We start from the raw sequence: 23,976 nt of genomic DNA on the forward strand, positions 1-23,976 counted from the left end.
ATACTTGCTGTGTGATCTTGTAATATCCCCATGAAACAATTCAAATTTTAAGTTATTTGTCCTGCATAAGTACCTCATTTAAAAGATCTGTATTAGTTTGCCCTTACAATAGACAAAATTAGAAGATTTACTTACTTAAAAGCCGAGTGAAATTTTGCAACTATTTTAATTCCCTATGCTGAACAAAAATATGCAACACCTTTCTTCACATGCACAGCATAAACAAAATGAGCATAATATAATCCGGAAAAGCAGCAGTGGCTTCTTTAAATTGGGAAGATCAATGCAGCCTAGACTTGTCTAAGTCTATTCCCTTATCAGCAGGTTTCTTGCTAGAAGCCATCAATTAAGGGGAATGTGCTACCTTCCCCCCTGGCCCAAGGCAGTTTCACTCATGAGTATCTGGCCAAGCCTCTGGTTGGGTGGACGAGAACTTGTTAACATATATACCCTTCCGATATAACATTGCCATCCTTTCGCCAATTACATTTGGTTTAAGGGGACTTGAGGCTTCCCTTAAAAAACTCCAGAAAGCAAACTGCAGGTGCAAGAGTAAATGTAGTGATAACATATAGGCGTGACACATTTTCAGATCTCTTCCAAATGAGCCCTGGGCTATGAGTCTGTTTGTGGTTGATGGCCAGCGTAGACAGCTGTGCTAGTCACGTTCTGCTGGGTTTGCACTGGTTCAGGCAAAATGGAAAATTCTGTAGAGTCCTTACATACTGTGTAATTAAAATAGAAATTTTATGTTTCAAGTTTGTTTAAACTTTCAGCTTCTGAATTTTGAAAGAAAGTTTGCGATGGACCTTTTCTTTCTGTGGATCATCAATTTGTTGGAAAAAAAATTATCTCAGGCTTAAATTAAACTTAGCACTATAGACTAGCCTGAGGGAAGTGAGATGGAGACCCTAACACCATTACTAAATTATATCTTCTATGTGCCCTGGTTCTCATTTCTCATCCAGGTACTTCTCTTACAGTTGGTTCAGATTAGTTAATGACTTTTCAGATAAAAGTATAAGGCCATGTAACCTACACATTTCTCACTGAGAATATTTAAAAACAAACATAAACTGGTAATATAAAGCCTTTAGGCATAATACAGATTATTTTAATGATTTGTTCTTTTTTTCCCAAATCTCTGTGGTTCTTCTTCCCTAATTACCCAGCTCTAATATCTTCTGATCTAACATTAATTTGTATCTGTGTGGAAGGATGATGATATTCAGTAGGTGTTACCATCATACTTTCAGCAAACACTCAACAAAAAACATTTTAAATGAAGAAAAGATGGATAAATTAGTGAATATATTTGGGTACATTTTTAGCCATCAAGCCTGAATCATATGACAGTTTTTGCCTTCTAAAGCATATATTCAGTTAACACATATTTTTGAAAACCTATCCTAAGCACAAAGAATGGGCAAATTCCACACCCTAATACAATGAACAAGTGAATAAATGCTAGTTTTTGAATTATCAATAGCTGTAAAACACATATGTAACACTTCTATAGTATTTACTTTGTTTATTATGATAAATAATTTGTTATCTTTATCTACCCAGTACCTATCATCAATCTATTCATTTTATTCCTCACCCCAACTCTTTATGGTAAGTATTCCAGGTCACCAAATTTATCACATATGCAGAAATGGAGGCACTGAGAATTTCTGCTATTTTTCTGAGATTTTATTCTCTCTAAGTTAAGACTTGAGATTTTAATTCAGTCAGTCTGGACTGAGGGTCCACATTCTTAACTTTATGTGATTGCCTCCTTAAAGAATCACCAAGAATAAAAAGTGACATAAAGATAAAAGAAGCAGGATAATGTGATCACTAGTTCTGGAAGAATAGTAGGAAACACAGTATCTGGTTCTGTTATGGTTTGGATATGTGGTATCTGCCAAAAAGTTTCTGACAGGCACTGCAGGCATTTTCAAGGGTCAAATGGTTATGAGAACTGTACCCTCACAGTATGTTAGTCTCTTTGTTGGATTAATAATTTGAATGAATTACTGGATGGTAACTGTAGGCAGATGGGGGTGGATGGAGGATATTGGTCACTGGGAATATACCATCATGTGTTGTATGTTTGTCCCTGGTTCCTTGCTATCACTCACTCTGCTCCCTGGCTGTCATGAGCTGAAAGCTTTTCTCTGCCACACACTTTTGATGTCCTGCCTCACTTGGAACCCAGAACAATGGAGCCAGACTCTGAAACCATGAGCTTAAAATAAACATTTCCTTCTCTCAGTTGTTCTTGTCAGGTATTTTGATCACAACAACAAATATGTGACGGACACAGTGTCAGCTATGGTGGTTTTAAAAAAAAAAAGTCCACAAATACTTTGATATTCCTGTGAAGAGATGAAGCCTGATTTACTTCCCCCCACCTTAAGGTGAGGTTGGATTTAGTATACTAATAAAAATGTGCTGAATTTTAGGATTAATTATAAACAGCACTGGGATTTCCAGTTTCTTCAACCACTCCTTCTGGGAAAAGTCAGCCACCAGATTAAAGACATTTGACCATCCTTGGAAGTTGTCCACATAGTGAGGTGAAGTCTCCTACATACCACCAGCTTTACCCATGTCCAAATCACCTTGGAAGTGGGCTATCCTGGCCCCAGTCAAGTCTTCAGATGACTACTTTCCCAAACAATAACTAGATTGAACGTCTGAGAACCACCAAACTAAGTAGTTACCAGATTCCTGGCCCATATAAACTGTGTGAGATGGTTAAGTATTTGTGTTTTTATGCTACCAAGTTTGGAAATACTTTTTACATGACAGTCAAGAAATTGTTCTTTGGTGAGGTGAAACTTGACCAGATACTGAAGGACTAAACAAAGGGAATGTTTCAGGAATAAAATATCCTGCTATGAGAAAAAAAGAAATATTATACAAAAGGCATGTTTGTTGTGGTCAAGTTACAGTAAGTTGGCCTATTTAACTGGGCCAGAGACAAAGAAGAGAAGAGTACATTGGTGTTGACTGAGGTGAGAAGGTGAAGCTTCCATTGTATGGAGCTTTACATTCCACTATAGGGAATTCAGATCTCACACTATCTTTAAAATGAAATTGTGAAAATGGTTATGAATGGGAAGTAACTTTGATTAACTATGAAAGAAATGATTATGGCTGTCAGATGAAAAATAAATGAAAGCAGAGCAAGAGTAGGTTCTTGGAGATTACACTCTAATGTATTTTAATAACTGGGATGAGACAGGATGGTGGCTTTGACCAAGGTAGTTGTGCAAGTGGTTGGAAAAGAGCAGATTCAACATTTGAAGGTAGAGACTACAGGACACACAGATGGATTAGTCAAGGACCTATTACGTGGTTCTCTGGTAAATGAGTGATTTCAAAGTCTAATGTTTCTAAGGGGTGGAAATATTTTGGAGGGCTCAAGAAATAGTAGTCATATTTGGACTATGTTTGCACATTCTTTTCCTTGAGCTTATCAAAAGAAGTGAAAAATACAAAACTAAAACATTTTTTTTCTTTTACTATTCTAAGAATATATTATTATTATGGTGACATAAATATCACTTTATATATATATATATATACATACACATATATACACACATATATATCACATTTATATATATACACATATAAATGTCACACTCTTATGAAATATGGTTTAAATGAAGAGAAAGATGTTAGTGACATGTTTCTCTTGGGTTTGTCCTACATAGCAATGTGTGATATTTGCTTATGCCTTCTTTGATATTAGAAATGGTGACTTCAGCAAAAGGACAACACTATGGAATGAGAACAGACACTATTTCTGTGGGGCCCTGTATCCAGTAGGAGTGAACTCTTCCAGGTGAAGTCAGCTCTACAGGTAGCCATTGGAGAATAAGATCCTGGCCACTGTTCCATTCCATACCTGCTAACAATTGCATCAGTATGTGATTAATCTTTAAATATTAACAAAAATAACAAAAAAAGAAAATGAAACATTTACCCATCTAGACAAGAATGAGCATGGATGCTTCTACCTGGCAAACCTTTAGACATTTTTGGAGAGCCTGGAATAGCTTTAAGCAAGAAATATATACAGTTGTCTGTTTTGTTTTGGTTTTTGTTTACATCATAGAAAAAAAAGTCATTATATTTTCCATTTTAAAAATATCAAGTGGGCATCTCAGGAAGTTCATGGTCCATATTCTTTGATCCTAATCCATCCTTCCCTTAATAATCATAGAAGAGAATATCTTGCTTGATTAAGGCTAACCTAGGTGAGGTACAGGAATATCCTTAAGAGAGAGGTCTTTGATACATCAAATGAGTAGAAATGCAAGCTATCAAGTTATGGAAATTCTAAATTCTCAACATTTGCCAACATTATAAGAATCCAACTTTGTCCTTGTCTATTAGAACCATCAATATATATTCTATCTCACATCTCTTCTTCAGTCCCCTTAAAATAATAATGTAACCTTCTTTGGTATAGGAAAGGTAATTTGAAGTAACATCTATTGTTTCTAGACAAAAGTTGTACAAACCAGTATATAATTCTTATACCCTCTTTTCCTCCCATGTTTATTGTAAATATGTGTGTCAAGATGGATCTTGACATTCTCTGAGTCCCTAGAGAATAATAATAAGCCCATGTCTTCCTCTTGCTCCTCAACGTTGCACTTAGCTCCTGGGTTTAGCCTTTGAGATTTGAAAGTTGTTATTGCAGCATAACCCAGAATAAGCTGACTAATATATGCAAACCTTAATCAACCAACACATGAGAAGGTATAAGGGACCCTGTAGAACTAAAGAAGGCTTATAACAGATTTGAAACTATCCTAAAGTCCCAGATGACCAGGCGACTCTGAGGAGTAAGGAAGCAACTTGTCTTTTTCCTTAATAAGAATGCTCATCTAACCACATTCATGCATTTATCTCAAGCAAAGCTGCCTGTTGTTTTAGGTTGCCAGAGCAGTCTCAAGAGAATTCCCGAGAAGTGAATTGCCACATATCCAAGGATAAGTTAATGTGAACAACAGGACTCAGCTACTGGCTTCCAGATAGGAGTCTCTTGATTTTTCTTACACGAAGCAGGCTCTGTAACATTTAACAGAGGAAGACAGAGTATCCCATGTATTTGCATTTGTCATTGTTAAAATGATACACATTTCACACTGTTGACATTACTGTTTTTTGTCAATGTATAATGCATACAGCTCCATGAACTAACTCTCCTCCCTCAAAGATTTAATTAAGTAAATCACATGCCATGACCCTCTTTCTATCTGCTTGATTAGTGTCCAGGAAAAAAACTGACTGTTGTAAAATCTCACACTGATTTATTTTTCCCCAGGGTCTACAGAGTGTATGTTTCCCCATATTCAGTATCTTTCTTGTTCAGGATGGTGGTGGGAATTTTGTGGGAATGCAAACAAAGAATTTGTACTGCTTAGCTATCCCTAGTGATTTCTCTCTTGTTGAATGTCAAAATATCATCCTCTTGTTTCTTACTACTAACAATGTATCACTGGTCTTTTAGCCAAAATGTGTTGTTGTTCCTTTTCCTTTATTCCAGAGACTATAGTATGATGAGTAAGCGTAACAACTCTGAAGCACAACTTTTGGCACTACTACCTACAATCTGTGTAACCTTGGGCATGTCATTTTAGTTTTCTACGCCTTATTCATCAGCTATAAAACAATAATGCTAGTTTTTTCATAAGGTTACTGTAAATATTGTATGTGAACATATATAAAGTGCTTAATATTATGCCTAGAATTGTATATGTATGTAATAAATATTAACTTTTATTCTTTTATATTTAGCTTCTTGTTCTTACAGAGGAAAATCTGTTAATCATATTGTTATGGTTTGGATGAGAGGTGTTTCTCCAAAAGCTCACGTGTGAAACAAAGCAAAAAGGTTTAGAAGAGAAATTATTGGGTTATAGCCTTAACCTAATCCATGAATGGATCCCTGATGGGATTAACTGAGTGGGAATGGAGGCAGGTGAGGTATAACTGGAGGAAGTGGCTATTGAGTATATGTTTTGTATCTGGAGAGTGGAGTCGGAGTCAGAGTCAGTCAGTCTCTCTCTCTCTCACCCCCTCCCTCCCTCCCTCCCTCTCTTCCGGTCATCATATGAGCTGCTTACATCTGCCACACTCTTCCACTATGATGTTCTGCCTCACCTTGAGCCACAAGGAATGGAGCCTGAAGTTTATGCATTGAGTCCCTCTGAAAGTATGAGCCCCCAAATTAACTTTTCCTTCTCTATAATTATTCTGGCTTAGTTTTTTAGTTGCAGTGGTGAAAAAGCTATCTAAAACACATATGAATTGTACTTGTGCTGGAGAGTATATAAAAAAAAGGAAAAGAGGAATATCAGTACTTACAATTCATAGTTTTTCAAAAAGAATGTAAAATACATGCACTCTTTGATCCTCTAACACACACACACACACACACACACACACACACACAATTTATATTATCAAACCCTTTTCCCCCAATAGGTTTTGTTGTTGTTGTTGCTGCTGTTGTTTTTAAACAACCAGGGACAGGAATTGAATTCAGGGACACTTGAACACTGAGCCACATGGCCAGCCCTATTTTGTATTTTATTTAGACAGGGTCTTACTGAGTTTCTTAGTGCCTCACTTTTGCTAAAGCTGGTTTGAACTCAAGATCTGCCAGCCTCAGCCTCCTGAGCCCCTGGGATTACAGGCATGTGCTACCATGCTTGGCTGCCCCCATAGTTTTATTGGTGCATTATATAATCATATATAATGGTGGGATTTGTTATTATCTTTTCATACATGTACACAACGTAACAATATAATTTTACCAATATCATTCCCCAGTATTTCCCCTTCCCTCCACTTTCCTCTTCCTAGTCCCTTTAACTCTATTGATCTCATTTCAATATTTATAAGATTCCTCCCCCGCATAAAATGGTTTTTTTCTTATTGTTTTTTTTTTTCCTACTTTCCACATGAAACATATGGTCCTTGACCTTGCAAGTTTGGTTCATTTTGCTTAACATCACATTCTCAAGTTCTATCCATTTTCCTGTCAATAACACATTTCATTTTTTCTTTATGGCTGAAAAGAAACTCCTTTGCTTATATATACAGATATTCTTTATCCATTTATCCATTCACCGGACACCTAGGCTGGATCCACAGTTATCAAGACCTTTTTGATACTAACAAAAGAAATACCTACTTGAGTACTTGAGGTCGGGGACCTTTTTTTTTTTTTTCTTTTTTTTTTTTTTTTTTTTTAATTTTCCATTCTCAGTCTCTAACTTAATCCAACATACATAGAAAAATAACTGCCGACTGAAAAATATGAATAAATGATTAAGTAACTCCTCCATTTACTCTTCATATCTTAAAATCTCATTACAACATTAGGCCTCTGTGCCCTCAGCTACACTTTAAAAGAAATTTCCAATTTTAGCTCCTCATTACATGGACAGCTTGATAAACATACAGATTTCCCACCCAAACTTGGCAAGGTTTGATTTAGTATGACTAAGATAGAACCTGAAAGTGAATCTATTTTATGAGCTCTGTTATGATTCAGATCTGAAATGTCCCTGCAAAAGTGCATGTTTTAGAAGGCGATCCCTAAAGCATCAAGTTTCAGAGGTGGGGCTTTTAGGCAATGATTAGGACTGTAATCTCAGCAGTGGTTTCATCTATTTGTGCTATTAATCCATTGACACTTGGATGGATTACTGAGTGCGTAGTCAGGTGGGGTATGTCTGTAGGAGGTAAGCCACTATAGAGAGCGCCTTGGACTATATGTCACTGGCCCTTCACCAATACCCCAGCCACCCACCCATGCCCGCCCCATTTCCACTAAGCAGCTACTTTCCCTGCCATACCTTCCTGCCTCATCTTGGGTACAGAGCAACAAAGCCAGAGAACTATGGACTGAACATTTTGAAACCATGATCCAAAATAAAGCCCCACCCCAAATTATTCTTCCTTTAATGAATTAATTTATTTAAATTAGGCATATATAACAACATATTTGTATGCACATAATTTCATCAATTCCATTCCCCCAATCTTCCTTGCCCTTCCTATCCTTTCCTGATCCCTTTCCCAAAGTTCTTTCTGTTTTCATGAGTTCCCCCCTCTCCCCTCACATCCTCTGGTTGTTACATATGAGAGAAAACATCCGTCCCTTGACTTCCAGAGTGATTTATTTCCCTTAACATGATGTTCTTCAATTCTACCAATTTTCCTGTAAATGACATAATTTCATTTTTTAATGACTGAATAAAACTCTATTGTGTATATATTCCTCTATTCACATTTTCTTTATCCATTTGTCTGTTAATGGACACCTAGATCATTTCTTGGTTATTGCAAATGCACTGATTTACCCAAAAATATGTATTAAGGATTTTAAAAACTGATCAACTGGTCAGTTGTATAAGTTACAGATCCATTAACATCAGAAGTTTAAATTTACATAGTATTCCCTCTTTATTATTTCATACATGTTCTGAGATCAAGGAGGGGTTAACTTCAAAAGTCTCCTAGGCTTCTTTTTTTTTTCTTTTCTTCAGAGAAACCATCTACAGTTAGAACTATGTGTTCCACTTAATGAGCCCTATATAAATTATCATCTTGCTAAAATTAGCTCTAAAAATCCAGCAGCTCTGCTGTACAATGCAGAGGAGAACAGTTTGAGGAGCAAAACTGTTATTTAGATGACTTGTCACCAATGGTTTATTCTTTCACTATGAACAAATTAGTCCATAGATTCAGACATTTGCCAAGTTTCAGTATTTGAAAGGCTGTAACTTATATAAAGCAGACATTTCCTTTGACACATGATTCATCACAAAATGTTGGGTATGAATCACAGCAATCTGTGACCAAATTCCTTGTTGCCCCAAGCTTCAATGATTTGCCTTCTCAGGTTAAATTAACTAATTAATTTGGATAAAGTAGGAGGCAGAGTGGATCTAAGTTGCAATGTTCATGACTAGCATAAAACTAAGTCGTTTTTTGTGAGTTACTAGAATTTTTTAAGCCAACAAAGATCATCCAAGGTCAAACAGCAAATATGTCAGAATTGAAAAAAAAGACAAAAGCAAATATATATCGTTTATTTTCATTACTCTTAGGAAAAAATAGTCTCTTAAATCTATGTAATTCCTATTGACCTCTCAATAGCAAGTGAGAGAACCAACAAGCTGATCTAAAATATGCCACCTGCTATCTCTATTGCAAAGTCTGTTGGTTTCCTCCTTGAAGTTATACATTAAATTATTTGTAACTATTTTATTTACATTCTCATGTATTTTTACCAACCACTCCACTAGAAATAAATATATATGTCTGTGTGTGTACATATACATATCTAATATATATTTTGCTAAAGAAAACTTTTATTTTTTGCTTTGTGCTCAACATTGACAATAGCATTTGACACAGGATAGCTATTCAAGAAATATTTGTTGAAAGAATCCATACAGGCTTATATGAATGCAACTATATTCATGGCACTGTAGTAGGTACAGAAAGATATTATTTTAATGACTTTGTGAAACATCCATTAGCTTTGTACTAGAAAAATGAAAATTATAGTTCAGGAGGTTGTTGTAATTCATTCAATATCTCCTGCCTTTCAGCACAGTGTCCTTTGTGCTGTGCCACCCTGCCATAGAACATGCGACTTTGAACCCTCAAAGCACTTTTAAAATCATTTTTCCCTATTTAACCAAAAATTGAACCCAGTGGTGCTTAACCCCTGAGCCACTCCCCCAGCTCTTTTTATTTTTTATTTTGAGACAGGGTCTCACCGAGTTGCTTCAGGCCTTGTTGAGTGGCTAAGGTTGGCTTTGAACTTGCAATCCTCCTGCCTCAACCTCCTCCAGAGTTGCTGGTATTACAGTCATACACCACTATATCCAGCTCTTTTCTCTATTTCTCACGAGCTTATAATCCACTTTGAACCTAGCAGGCAGCCATGTTGCATGCCAACAGCATACCATAAAACTTAAATGGAAGCAGATACTAATATAGTTGCTTCTGTTTTGTTGAAGCACAAATTAACAATATAAAATCTCAATACACAAACCTTAAGAAAACAAGACTCTTTAATGAGGCAAATATTAGTCCTGCAGCCCTGGCTAAGACCCTGGTGAAAATCTACCCTCCATGCTGCACCCTTAGTCAGGTCCCAGACTTCTCAGCCTTTCCTAAGATAGCTGCTGATTCCTTAGGCTAACTTTACTCCAGTTTCCCTTGACTAGGCATCTAATTTCCACCTGGAAAGTTATAGTGGAAAATAAGTAAGATTTATAGAGAATTTTTAAAATCATTATTAAAAATTTCTCAGCCATTTCCAGACACTTTCTGTACTGTGAGTTTCTCTTGTATCTTTCACATACTTTTGTTTTCCTCTTCTTGTGTATCCCTCTTCATATTTTCACAATTTGGACCTTTTATTGTTGGTGTTACTTCTTTCTTTCTCACCTCTTCTTCCAAACTCTAGCTAGACCAAAAGTAATATCAAAACACTAATAACACCTAACACTCTTCACACTTACATACCTGGCACTAATGCTAAGTGATTTGTTTGCATTCAAACTCTACCTTGTTCTAGTAGTCTCTGAGGTAGATACCGTATTGAATCCATTTTATATTGAAGGAAATAGACCCAGCAGGTAACTTTGCCAAGTGGACTTCCACTGTGTGGCCATTAAGGGAATAGCCAAAAGTGGTCTCTTCTAGGAGGTAATCCGATGGCAACTAATAAAAAAATTGTTATTCCTCATCCTGTTTTAGCCTCTACGTTTTGCTTCCTAAGTTTATTAATTTCCCAACCATGGTACCAGCAGAAGAGAAAAAACTGGTCTTGCACAATGCAGCCCACCCTTCCCCTTGAATAGGCTCATTCTATCATGGCAAACAGGTCCAAGAGAGTGTTCCTGCATGGAAATTGTAATACCTGGTCTCAACCACTTCATCTCTAAAATAAAGGTTTCTAATATCTTCTTCCCACTCTGAGCCTGTACCCTACAAGCATGGGATGCTACAGCCATACAAACTACCAAACCTCTCACAACAAACATTTATGATACATAAAGCCATGACTGGTCATACTGCATCCCCCACCTACAGCCTGGAATACTTTTAATCCCTATTTCTACTGAAAGCTCGCTTCACCCTTCAAAATTCAACTCTCCTACTATCATATTTTCTTCCAAAACTTCCTCGGTTCCCCACAGTGCTCACCTAGTCCTTCCTTTACAATGGTCCCTGATGCACATTTACTCCATTGTGCAACGTTGCTCTTCATGGATAGTGTCTCCGTAGAAGCCATAAACATTTCATAGACAGAGACAGTGCTTCCCTTAGCTTCCTTTCCCAGATATTACTAAAGTCATAATTTGCACATACTTGTACTTCAGAAGCATTCAATTCCTTTAGAAAACAGGCAGGATTATCCACAAGCAGAGACTTTGCCTTCCTGATCTTTGCACCTTAGCATCCAGAAATCCACTATTTATGCTGACCAAAGACAAAATATTTGTCTCCATCACCTCAAAGATTTCAAGTAAACTAGTATGGCAAGTGATTTTCTAAGACAGACAAAATTAAGTTCTCTATTAATTAACACGAAGGACAGTGCTTTCTGAAGTTCACCATTTCTTAAAAGCATTAATTTTTAGTTGTTTTGGGTTACTTTTTTCATTTGCAATTGTATTTCACCATATTTAAGGTAGAATGCAAATTAAGAAGTATTTAATATGAATGACTACTGGACAGGACATAACTGTAAGCTGTTTTTAAACATCCTGTCCTCAAGACACCACTGAATTTCTCTTTCCCACCTCCCTTGTAAGCAAGTGGGAATATATGACTGCATTTGGATATATGGAAGAAGGTGATGCAAATATATTCCAAGAATGCTCTTTGAAGCATCCCAGAAAGTAAATCCTGAGCATTATTCTCCTACTCCTGAAATGTTGGAGGACACAGGGAGAAATGGTTAGTTACTAGGGGAGGAGCTTTGTCCTGTTTGGACTTGATATGGTTAAAAATATGTTTTGGATGGGATTTTGTAATCTGTATAGAAGATCTGCATAATCAGGTTAGATGATCAATAAGGTTCTGGCCTCTATGAGGCAGCCATGAGCTTAGCTATGAAGTAGCCTAGACACACAGCCTATGAAATCTAAAATCATTGCCATGATCCACCTGATTCCTGATGATCTGATTTTCTCTTTTCTTTTTATTTGTTCTTTTTAGTTTTAAATATAACAGTAGAGTATGTTTTGATATATTTATACAAACATGGAGTGATGACCTGATTCTCTAAGATGCTTCTTAGCTTTTCTTAAGGAGATAATTCCAAAGATTCCTGAGACACTTGGCACAGGAGTGTAGCTCCAGGGAAATATTTTTTTTAACTTTCTTTTGTGGATCAGATGCCCATCTTTCCTGCTCCATTGCATTATGTGTCCCCCACAACATATATAGTACTTTTGGCTATTGTTATTCTATTTACTGACCTCCCCCCGCCCCAACTATAGACTAAGTTTTTTGATGTTAGATAATGTGGATATTTTTTTTTATTCTGTTTCATTTACAAAATTCCTAGCATAATGCTTGTTTCACAATGGTCAATAAACCCTTGTGGAAGGAAGAAAAGAAGCGAGAAAACACACTTCAACAAAATGTCCAAACACAAAGATGCTTTTCTGAGCAGACCTACAGGGAGAAATTTCCTTTACCCAACCACGTCCTTGTAATAATACATCCAACATCTCCTCGTGCAGGAAAGGGGAGCCTGATCCACTGTCCTTCTGTTTCCACCTCTTACATCATTGTCTTAGTATGTGGGCGTGGAGAACTGCATGGGAATCAGCAGACAGTACATAATGTAGCTTACCCAGACCTCCAACACCCACGCGGAGGAGGGAGTGTGGGAAGAATCACAGCACAAACTTCCAGTTCCTGCCCATGTCTATATTAGAACTAGAGACAATTGACCGCAGTTGAATGAGACATACATGCAGGATTTAGCAACACCTAGCTCATGCTCACATTTTGCAGGACAACATGAGTCATGAGTATAGGATGTACAAAGTCCCATAATGTAAACTTTAAAATGAACCTAGGAAAAATGTCTGGGCTTTGTTAAGAGATTTGATCTCTCCATGTCTCATTTTTATACCCACCACTTTATTAAAACCAGACCACTAATCTTCTAAAATTCTATAATTTTATAAAATTTCACTAAAATACATTTATTTCACATGTAAGTCAAACATTTTGATAACAATTAATGTAGAAAACTCTCGTAGCTATGTTTGGTATGATATTTATAATTTAGACAGATCATAAACATGTTTCCATAATTAGTCAAAACATTGTTTTTCTATACTATGTGATCACTTCTCTCCTGATTTAGCAAGGTGAATAGTTGTGAAAAATCACATGCATCAGTGATTTCATTTGGCAATTAAGTGTTCAAAACTATGTCTGCAGAACATGCAAGATCAGAGTCAATTTGCTCTTTGATTACTTGGAATCCCTTTATTTACCCCTGAAAAGAAAAACAAAGTAAAAAATTCAACACTGGTGGTAAACACCTTGAAATTGGGTAAGAAACATACCCAGGACTGCAGATCCACACGAGATCTGTATAGAAGTCAACCACTGAAAGGAGATTAAGGTGGGAGTCATCTATTAATACCAAAGAACAGAGGCCCGAAGGATTTTAGAAAGCAGCGGTACTAATTTGTGTGGTGGATTGGAGTAAGAGCCCAGGAATGAAAGAAGATCAGCAGTTCAGAAAACAAGCATTTGAACAATATTCCAGATGACAGAGGAGTAAACTAGAAATGAACAAGCCAGCCTCAACACAACCATAACATGAAGGTATATTCCACATTGATAGAATGTGTAAAGAATTAAAAAAAAATACAACCTATAAAGACACGAAATAAAATGGGAAAATAAGTAGTGACAACCATGGTTGCTGGATGGGGCTGTGAGGAGCCAGCTGGCCACTCTCACTGTAGCTGTGTAAAATTGCTTAGAAGGCACTAGGTAGTGAGAGATTGCGGCCTGGCCAGAAACCAAATGTTTGATTGACCCTCAAAGATGTGGCAGTTCCTGCTCCCAGACAGTCTAAGATAAAACCCTTTGCTAGAATATATTGTCAGTTTTATTTCCTTCCCTGTGCATGCTTTAAGAAGCCATGTTATTGGTTTGGTATGCTACAGTTTCTGTGATTTCATTTCAACTGCTAATTGTTCCCTGGAGATTTGGGCCTTGTGTCTGGAATTTTACTGATTCCCAACAAAGGTTTATATTACATTTCCCAGTTAAGAACGCTATAAGGATGATTTATACCCCCATCTGTCAGTACTTTCCACGTGACAGAGTAATTTCACTTACCTAATAGGTCTAATATCTCTTTTCTGATAGGCATTTCCTGCGGCTCTCTGTCACAAAGTTTTAATTTAATGCTAACAAGGAAAATCCATATTTTCTTTGTCTCTAGGTAACTAGTGGTAGGTTTCTTTCTCCTCTCTTCTTTTTTTAAATAGGCACTTAAAAGATAGCCGATAAATGAGGGAACATTTTTTTCTCTTGACTTGAATGGCCAGTCTGAAAAATACTCCTATTTCTGGGTGCTTCCTTTTCTGTAATGATGTCTACATTATTCACTTATTTCTTTATCCTTTCCACATACATTCACTTATTTCTCCCACCTCCTGACAGAGGCTTACAGACTGAGAGAGCATAGATGATCAAGGCCTTTGATGCTGATATCCAAGGACAAATGGGTGAATGTTTAAACATATAACAAGATGATGTCAGATAGTGACCGGTGCTAGGAACGGGTGATGTGAGAGAGAGGAAAAAAATAGCTACATTTTATGGAGAGGCTAGTGAAGACCTCTGGGGAGGTGACTGAGCTAAAGGATGACAAGAGGCCAGCTAGGGAAATCATAGCATAAAAAACCTTCTAGGCAATGCTAGCTTTGTCTGCAGAGTGACAACATTTTTCTTTAAAAAAGTGAAATCTTACCAATGTTTTTCTAGATGAATGTGAAAAAGCAGATGTAGATCAAATATTTATCTAGATGAATAGAAATATGGAAGTGTTTGTTGATTTCTCCTATCATCCTCCAGCCAGTGGACTAATGTATCGCTGATTATTTTTTAATTCATGTGACTAAAATTGATTTTACTTCAAATTTATCTGATTATTATCCAAACTATTTGAGTAAAATGAAATATCACCAAAAAATAAAAAATAATTGAGAGTCGTTTTCCTTCTGATACCAGGCCTGCTTGTTTTATTGGTTAGATTTACAAGGGGAATAGAGACAGGGGATGGTTTAAGCTTTATTAGGAATCTGTGAAACTGGAGGCTTAATCCAGGATGTTTTTAGAAGATGTCGACAATCGAGTATGCTAAAATGTTTATATTGTTTCATAGCAACAAATATATGAATTATTCCTAAGCATATTGTCCTACCCATTAATAATAAAAGGCTGGATAAAAAAAACTTTAATGGACCATTTGAAAAGGAATCATAGAACTTACAGAATAACACAAGGTGCACTGGTTTCTATAAACAATATGATCTATAAACCGCCATTGAATGTTTCCTGCTGTACACCAACACAAATAACAGGTTCAGAACCAAACATTTCTTTGACCGTTAAAGTTGTTCTAGCATCTGCTTTACTTATCCTCACCAAGTTATCACCTTCCGCTCAACTAATCCAGATGCCCTTAAGTGACTATCAGCAGCCACCCATCGATGTTAATGCCCACCCCTTTTTTTGGATAACTACACTGACTTTATAAGTGGTGTTCTGGTTTTGTTTATTTTGTTGTAGGCAGTTGCAGAATGTCTACAAAGAAAGGAGTTAGAATAGGAATTCCTTTGGAAGGGTGAGGTTTGGCAAATGTCTTTAAGTTGCTTTTTTGTAAGAAGCACAACGTGACGGGCACAGTTTACCTGATCTCCTGTTGTCTTGAGGTAGAGGCTAGAGAACACCTCTAGAGAGGGGCTGTATTAGTGATCACTGCTTTGCTTTCTCCTTTATGTCCATACTCCCTTCCTGCTGTCCAGACTCTGTATCCTGGGTACTTGTTTAGGCAGTTTTGGGGGGCTGTAACTAAAAGGCCCAACCAGAACAACCATAAAGGAGAAAAAGTTTATTTGAGGGCTCACATTTTCGGAAGTCTCAGTCCAGAGGCAGCTGGATCCATTGTCCAGGGCTCAAGGTGAGACAGAACATTATGTTGGAAGAGTGTAGCAGAGGGAAGCAGCTCACATGTTGATTAGGAAGGAGAGAGACACTCCACTCTCCAGATACAAAATATATACCCCAAAGGCACGCCTCAATGTCCCATCTCCTCCAGCCACACCTTACCTGCCTTCAGTTGCTACTCAATTAATTCCATCAGTGAATTAATTCACTGATTTGATTAAGGCTCTCACAACCCAGTCATTTCACCTCTAAACCTTCTTGAGTTGTCTCACACATAAGCTTTTGGGGGACACCTCACATCCAAACCATAACAATATTCCAGCCACCCTAAATTTCCCCAAATTCCTGAATATCCCTTATTTTGTGTTCTTTTCTTTCCTCTCTACATGGACTGCTTTTAATAAAAGTACTTTTAAATCCCTCAAATCTTACCTTTCTAAATCATGTCAATGACCTCTTGCTCTGTGAAGCCCTGTCTAAATCCACAGACAGGGACAGACTTCAAAATCTGCATTCCCATAGCAGAGGTATCTAACTTTTCCTCTCAAAATATTGTAAATTCTTTAATCTTTGTCGTATCCCTTGGACTCTCAACTATTTAATAAGATCCTTAATTTTATTCTTTCCCCACTCCTAAACCCTTGTATTGATTTGGAACAAATAATAAATTAAAATAGAAATTTTAAGTATGAATATTTATCAATATGTTATAAATTATACTAGTTTTTTTGTGAAGAGGCATCTAATAATAAATACTCCTCACACTATGGGCACAAAATTGGGCAAAGTTTATCTGGCTTCCATATATGGCCCCTCTCCTGTGCATGGGCGGGCCTCACTAGCAGGCACCAGGCCATCTCAACAGATGGGCTCCAGCAGTGGCAGCCAACAGATCATGTCCATCAGTCATTTTTTCTGTAATCTCTATTCACTTGTGATCTCTTTGAAGTCTCTGTTCTTTTTAAACCCCAGAATCTGGGGTTAAGTAGTTAAATCTGGAACTGTTGATATGACAGCAGTAAATGGGACTTTGAGAACTTAGGAGCTGTTATAAAATGAATTTACTCGTCTATCCAATATATTTGGGAGCAGGAAAGCCAAGAATTAAAATATATAATGCACTCCACGTATGATACGTTCACACAAGTATCTTGCATATTATCCAATATATTAAGGCAATGTGTATTGCCTTGGCACCTTTTATTTAGTGATCCTAGAGTTCATCCTACTAAATGAGGCAACATGAATAACAGAGTAGCTATGAGGCCAGGATGCCAAAAATTTGGGTCATCGCCCTGTTTCTGACTGGGAGGAAATAATCTATCATTTTTATAATAATTGACTTTAATTACAAAATCTTAAGAATTGGCTCCTACTTAAAAGAGAATTAAATATATAATTCACAGAGATGTACATGTCTGTGTGTATGTATTTTTACATATTAAAATATAATTCATGTCAACATATTCTGCTTTAATTACTGCTTCCTAGTGTAACTTCTTGTTATCACTAGACTCTGAGTCCCTGGAGCAAACATTCTATCTCACACAACTCACTTCTTCACAGCCATTCTTTTCCCAACTCCAGGAAATAATGTGCATGCTTTTAAAGAAATAAATGTGATGTCTTATACAGGCTTTGCAAGAAAGATGTGTTTCATTAATAACAGAAGCAATAATGACATCAAGAATTTATTTTTATAAAATGCATCTAAACTACCCTATTTCTGAAACCTTCCATCATCACAGATATGCTTCTGCTCTATGAGCCTAGAAAACTTATTTCAGAATCAAGCCTTTCATGCACACTTTTTTTGGTTCACCTAGGACACCAGTCCTCAATAAGTCTCTGTTCCAATTTCATTGCTGCCTGAATGAACTCCAATGAGGAAAAAACAAACAAACAAACTCATGGATAATCACTAAATTTGTTTATCTAATGAAGCAAGAGTCATCGTTCTGTTCAAGAAGCTCTCCATGAATCTTAGTGGTATGAATAAGTGTTTTCAGAGGAAACCATTGAATGATTTTCTGAATAGCAAAACACCTATTGAGTCTAAGAGTTCATTGCTAGCCATTAAGAATTCCACAAGTAATCAGAGCAACAGAAAAGTTTACTTTAATGCTCTAAAAATTCCCAAAGTGATGTATAATATATTCTAGTAAAGTGAACAGCAAAATATCTATAATGTACTTTAAAAAATAAAATTATGCATTTCCTATATTCCCTGTGAGTCCCTGACTGCACACATTTCCCTTCCAGCAGGAAATAAAGGCCAAAGTATAGGTTCACACAATCAACACACACACACACACACACACAAACAAACAAAATAACACAAGCTGGAAACAACAGCCTAAGATTTAAGATTTCAGATACTGGAGTCATAAGATAAAAAATGTAAAACAAATACATTTATTATACTTAGAGAAAAGGAAAATGACCAAAAGATCTGAATAAGAAGAAAACACAATATATTACAGGAGAAACACATAATAATTAAGTTAATTAAGCGGAATTTGGAAAGTAAGATACAGATGAGAAAATTAATGCATAGGAAAAATGATCCAAAGAAATTATAGAAAATCAAGCCATAGGGAACAAAGCAATGGGAAATATGGAGGAGGCTAAGAGATTTGGAAAATAGATTGGAAGGTTTGTCATATATCTATTTGAAACTGCAGACACAGACAAGAAATATAATGGAAAAAGTAAAATCTTGTCCAAGAAGCCATCTTTTTGTAATATCTAAGATCATGCCATGATTTCCTTAGGCAAGCAGCTACAAAATTTATGACATCATTTAAGCTTTGGTATACTTTAATAAAAGCTACACATCTGTAGGTGTATTGGTGTTCTTCTAAAAGCTGAAATAGCTAGAGAACAGAGAAGCATAAAAATCTTTATTATATTCAGCAAAGAAGTGCTACATTTTATACTAAGTAGCACCTATCTGCTATTATTGTTGGAGGGAGAATTCAGTGGTAGTGGCTTTGCCATTATGAAGTCTGACCTGTAAGTCATATTACTCTAGCAAACACCAAAAAATAAATAACATTTAGTTGATTTCTTTGGATTCATTCTGGGGGGTCACAAAGTAAACTAATAAAAATGTATTTCACTATTCTAGATATGAGCATCAAATCATTAACCATGAGTAGTAGAGAGAAGACCGCTATTTTGGCCATGAATTTTATCTCCAAAGTAAAAGTTTTCTTTCTTGTGATCCAGCGCTCTAGAAAATTCCAGAGAAACATGTTGCGTGGAGTGAAGAACACCCAGGGGACAGATAAGGAAATAGTGAACTTAATCCTCAAAGGTAAAGGGCATACTGTATATCATGCAAATGTGGAACATTTTACCATTTTAAATGTGTGGAGTCTGCTCACCAAATCTTTTAAACACACCTTAAAATTGTAAGATTGTTTACTAATTCTTGGCTTTCACTCAGAATTTTACAATTCTGTGTCTAGCACTGTTCTACCTGGCCTAATGTAGGGAGCATATCACCTTGGTTAAACATGAACCTCTGGGAGAAGCCAGCCCATATATTACAATATATTTTCCCTCTCCAAGAGGGCTCCTCTGTTTTCACTTGACCCTATCTACTAGCAGTTCAATCTCACCTCAAAGACAACTCTCATAGGCAGTTTGCCCTGATCATGTCACATCTTTCGGCTAAACCAAGTGTCCTCTGCCTCTGTGTCTATAGCAAAATATCCAGACCACTGTTACCCTACTTCCCACGTTGTCTTGTATAGGCCTGTTAACATTCGACTCAGCCACTGCTTTCCGAGTTGGAACTGGGTTTTATTCATCCTGTATCACCAGCACTGAGCATACTGCCTGTCACCTAGTAAATATTAAAAATTGCACAGATAGATAAAATTCCAACTGATAAGCATTGGATTAGCCTTGGTTAGTTAGAGAGATGAATAAAAGGATATGTGGGTAGATGGAAAGATGGAAGGAAGGAAAACCTCCACTGTCTTGTCTCATCCAATGAAATAATTTGTTTTTGGGAAAAAAAAAAAAGCGCTTGTGCTCCCATTAGCCTGTCTAATAGAAAGCACAAGTGCAATCTGATTTAAGACAAATTTTATTAATTCTTTTAGAGTCATAACAATAGCTGTCGTTTTTGTTGAAATGATGAATGAAATCGTGGGTCCTCCCCTTGCCAGAGTTACTCGCCGGTTGTACACAAGGACAAGTGCTGGCTTTTTCAAATCCTCATTTAGTTCTGCAGCTGTTTCAGGCCAGGTTCTGGCACAATCTCTTTCATCTGAGAAGTAAAGCCATCTTTTAAATTAGAGGGTGCAGTGAACTGAGCACCATACCCAGAGGACACGAGTGGAAATCATTTAGAGTTGCCTGATCTTTCCTTTCACTCAAAACCAACACAAAACAAGCTAGTTCAGCAAATTGAGGCTATAAATAATATACAGCACTTCATCATTTCAGTTACCTCTTTGTATAGCATCCAAGATGCCTACAGGCCTGAATGGAGTGGCCTTATTAGAACACCAAAGGGATGGGTAGCCCTAGCTGGCTAATCACAAAACTGCCAAATTGCTACATCAAACGACTATAATTCACTGAATAGGGCAAGTTATTAAAATTCCAGGCTCTCTCCTTGATGTGACCAGAATGACAATAGTAATATACTCAGGCTTCCTTGCAAACAGGGAAACATTTTGGGAAAGGTATAGGTCCCATTATCCCCTGCATCTATTCTGTGGAAGCTACCCTCCAATAAATAAAAAGCATGATCAGTTTCGTGCCTTCTGTGATGTGACAGCATTTGTGCAGAAGAAAATGTTCCACTTCCACAGAAAGCCCCCATAAAAGTTAAGGTCCTAATGTTTGATAAATCATAGCACAGAACTCTGCACTAAAATCACCTTACACAATTAAGAAAAGTGACAGTAAATTGGCTAATTAGCATAAGAATGTACAAACACTGTTTTCTCTTTGGTGCCATTATTAAAGATTCTAAATATAATCATTTCAAATGTAAAATTTACAAATTATTATCTTTTTTTCTTATAATAAATCTTGGCACCCTTGTGACAAATGCTATAATCCTCACTCGGCAGAAAAGCCCTAAGCTAACATAAAATGAACTTTTTTTATGAAACCTATGAATCTAGAAGAGGAGCAATTGAATTAGTCTTGGCACAAGCCTAAAACACACTTAGATTGGAAAATTATCAAATTTAACCCAATGAAACTCTGTTATGGTTTAATGAAAAGCAGTTAAAATAAGTTTTGAATTAATCTTTCTTCCTGATCATGGGAAAAAATACAATTATGGCAAACATAAAACTCTATAACAATGATTAGAAAATTATTTTGTTCTGAAAACAAATTAGTGAGGATATTACCACCTGAAACCATAATTTGGCATCCGTTAATAATGACAGCCTTTCATTCTGCATAAGAAGTCAGGTTGCAAAGGAAATATCTCAGCCTTGTTTTCTATCTGCACTGTGTCAGCTATGAAAAAAGGTGCTTTTGTTTACTAAAAAGGTATTTGAACTAAAAAATTGGATGTCATTGCGAAAGTGGTAGTTGAATTTTTTTCCTAAGTTTTCTAACATAAATATAAATGAACAGACATTCATGTTTTGCAGACAGATGAAACAAATACATATAAAATTAAATATATGAAATAAATACATATAAAATTAATACTTAGATTTAGAAAGGAATTTTTAAGTCTATTCATTATATACAAATTCAACTCAGACTTGAGCTGGATTAAACCATTTCCTAAAGGTGGGAAACTCCTCAAGGTCAGGTGTTATGGTTTAGATAGATCTGACTATCTCCTGCAATACTCCTATATTAGGAGCTTCATCCCCACACTGCTGAAAGAACCAATTAATTCTCCCGAACTCTGGTTTGTGCTCCAGAGATGGTTATTATAAAAAGCAAGACTGGTCCCTCTCTCTCAGGCTTCCTGTCTCACCATTTGATCTCTCCTTTTTGCAGGGGCTTCTACCATGAAGCTATTTGCAGTGGTAGGATGCAGCCAGAAGGGTCTTCCCAAGAGACTATGCCAGGCTTTTTGGACTTTTAGGGTCAGAAATTTTGAGCTACATAAACCTCTTGTCTTATAAATCCCCCAGTCTCTGATATTTTGTTATAGTAGTGGAAAATGGACCACTAAAACTGGCCTCTAAACAAAGATATCCAGGAACTTTGTATTTTATCTTTTTCATATTCCCCAGATAAAATGCACAACATCAAACAAGAAACAAATTTCCAACCTGTGGGATGTTAATCTTATGGTTATTCCCAAGGGCTTGAAAACTCATTTGCATTTCACCTACATAAACTATATTTTAATTATTTAACCCCTGGTTTATGCATTTGTATATTAATTCTTTTTAAATATTATTAAGAAGACACATTTACTAACAAAGACAAAGACAATATACAAGCTAGATGATTCAATCCTGAAAAGTGACTACTCTATTCCAACTAAACTCTGAGCTTAAAGTATTGCCATTTTCAATCCTAACAAGCTTCTTTTAGGGGTAGTGAGAAGCAGAAATTACCCAAATAATTCTAAAGTTCATTTAGAAGAACATCCAAGAAGTTTTTAAAAATGAACGCTAATATGGAAGAATTTGTCTTGAATATATTAACATTATAAAGACGTAGTAATGTGTATAAAGTTCAGAAAGTGAGGCTTCCTTTCCTGGGTCTTAGACTTTAAGCCTGCTTCAAAACAACTTCCTCATCTCAAGATTAAAAAAAAAAAAAAAAAAAAGTCAGGTTACCTATTTTTTAGTTTTTTTTACTTTCTAATATTTGCTTCATTTACAATTTGTGGTTATGCATAGTATGAAAGGGAAATCTCACTACTTTAAAAAAAGTATCTATGCAGTTATTTGAATAATACATATATATTATCATTTGTTTCCCTACTGATTAAAAATATCACCATTATCTTGTATAAATACCTATAATTGTATACTAATTGAATAATGGAATTACTATAATTTAATAGGAAATTGAACAAAAACTTACAATAATTGCACTTTTTAAGAATACATCAAGTAGCCGAGCATGGTGGTGCACACCTATAATTCCAACAGCTCAGGAGGCTGAAGCAGGAAGATGGCCAGTTCAAAGCCAGCCTTAGCAAAAGTAAGGCAATGAACAACTCAGTAAGACCCTGTCTCTAAATAAAAAACAAAATAGGGCTGGGGATGTGGCTCAGTGATTGAGTGTCCCTCAGTTCAATCCCCAGTATTCAAAAATAAATAAATTAAAAATAAACAAAATCTAGTCTCATTATAGAATTTTTTCACAGCTAAAGAATCTTCAATATCTTTTTAGCTTATTAAGTATAAAAGATTCAGAATAGAATATATAATATGAATCAAGTTTTATAAAATGTGTGTTTATATTTTTATGTTACATAGAGAATAGACACAGAAATAAATTTGTATTTGACTTTTCATTTCCCTCTTTTTTTCTTTTGGTCAGTCTTCTTAAGATTTATGCCTGTGGATATGTGTTTTTCCAACCTACCATATTTTAAATACACTCCCCAAATGAATGCCTTTGTGGTGACTGATGAGGCATTATGTACCCATACATTTTTATTAGACAAATGTCCTTCCTTCATCAACTCAAGTTCTCATAAATTAGAACAGTGCTACAGTGGTTTCTTTTTCTCTCTTTTAAACTATCAATTTGTGCATC

The sequence above is a fragment of the Urocitellus parryii genome, chromosome 13, assembly GCF_045843805.1.
Source record: "Urocitellus parryii isolate mUroPar1 chromosome 13, mUroPar1.hap1, whole genome shotgun sequence".
NCBI classification, from domain to species: Eukaryota; Metazoa; Chordata; class Mammalia; order Rodentia; family Sciuridae; genus Urocitellus; species Urocitellus parryii.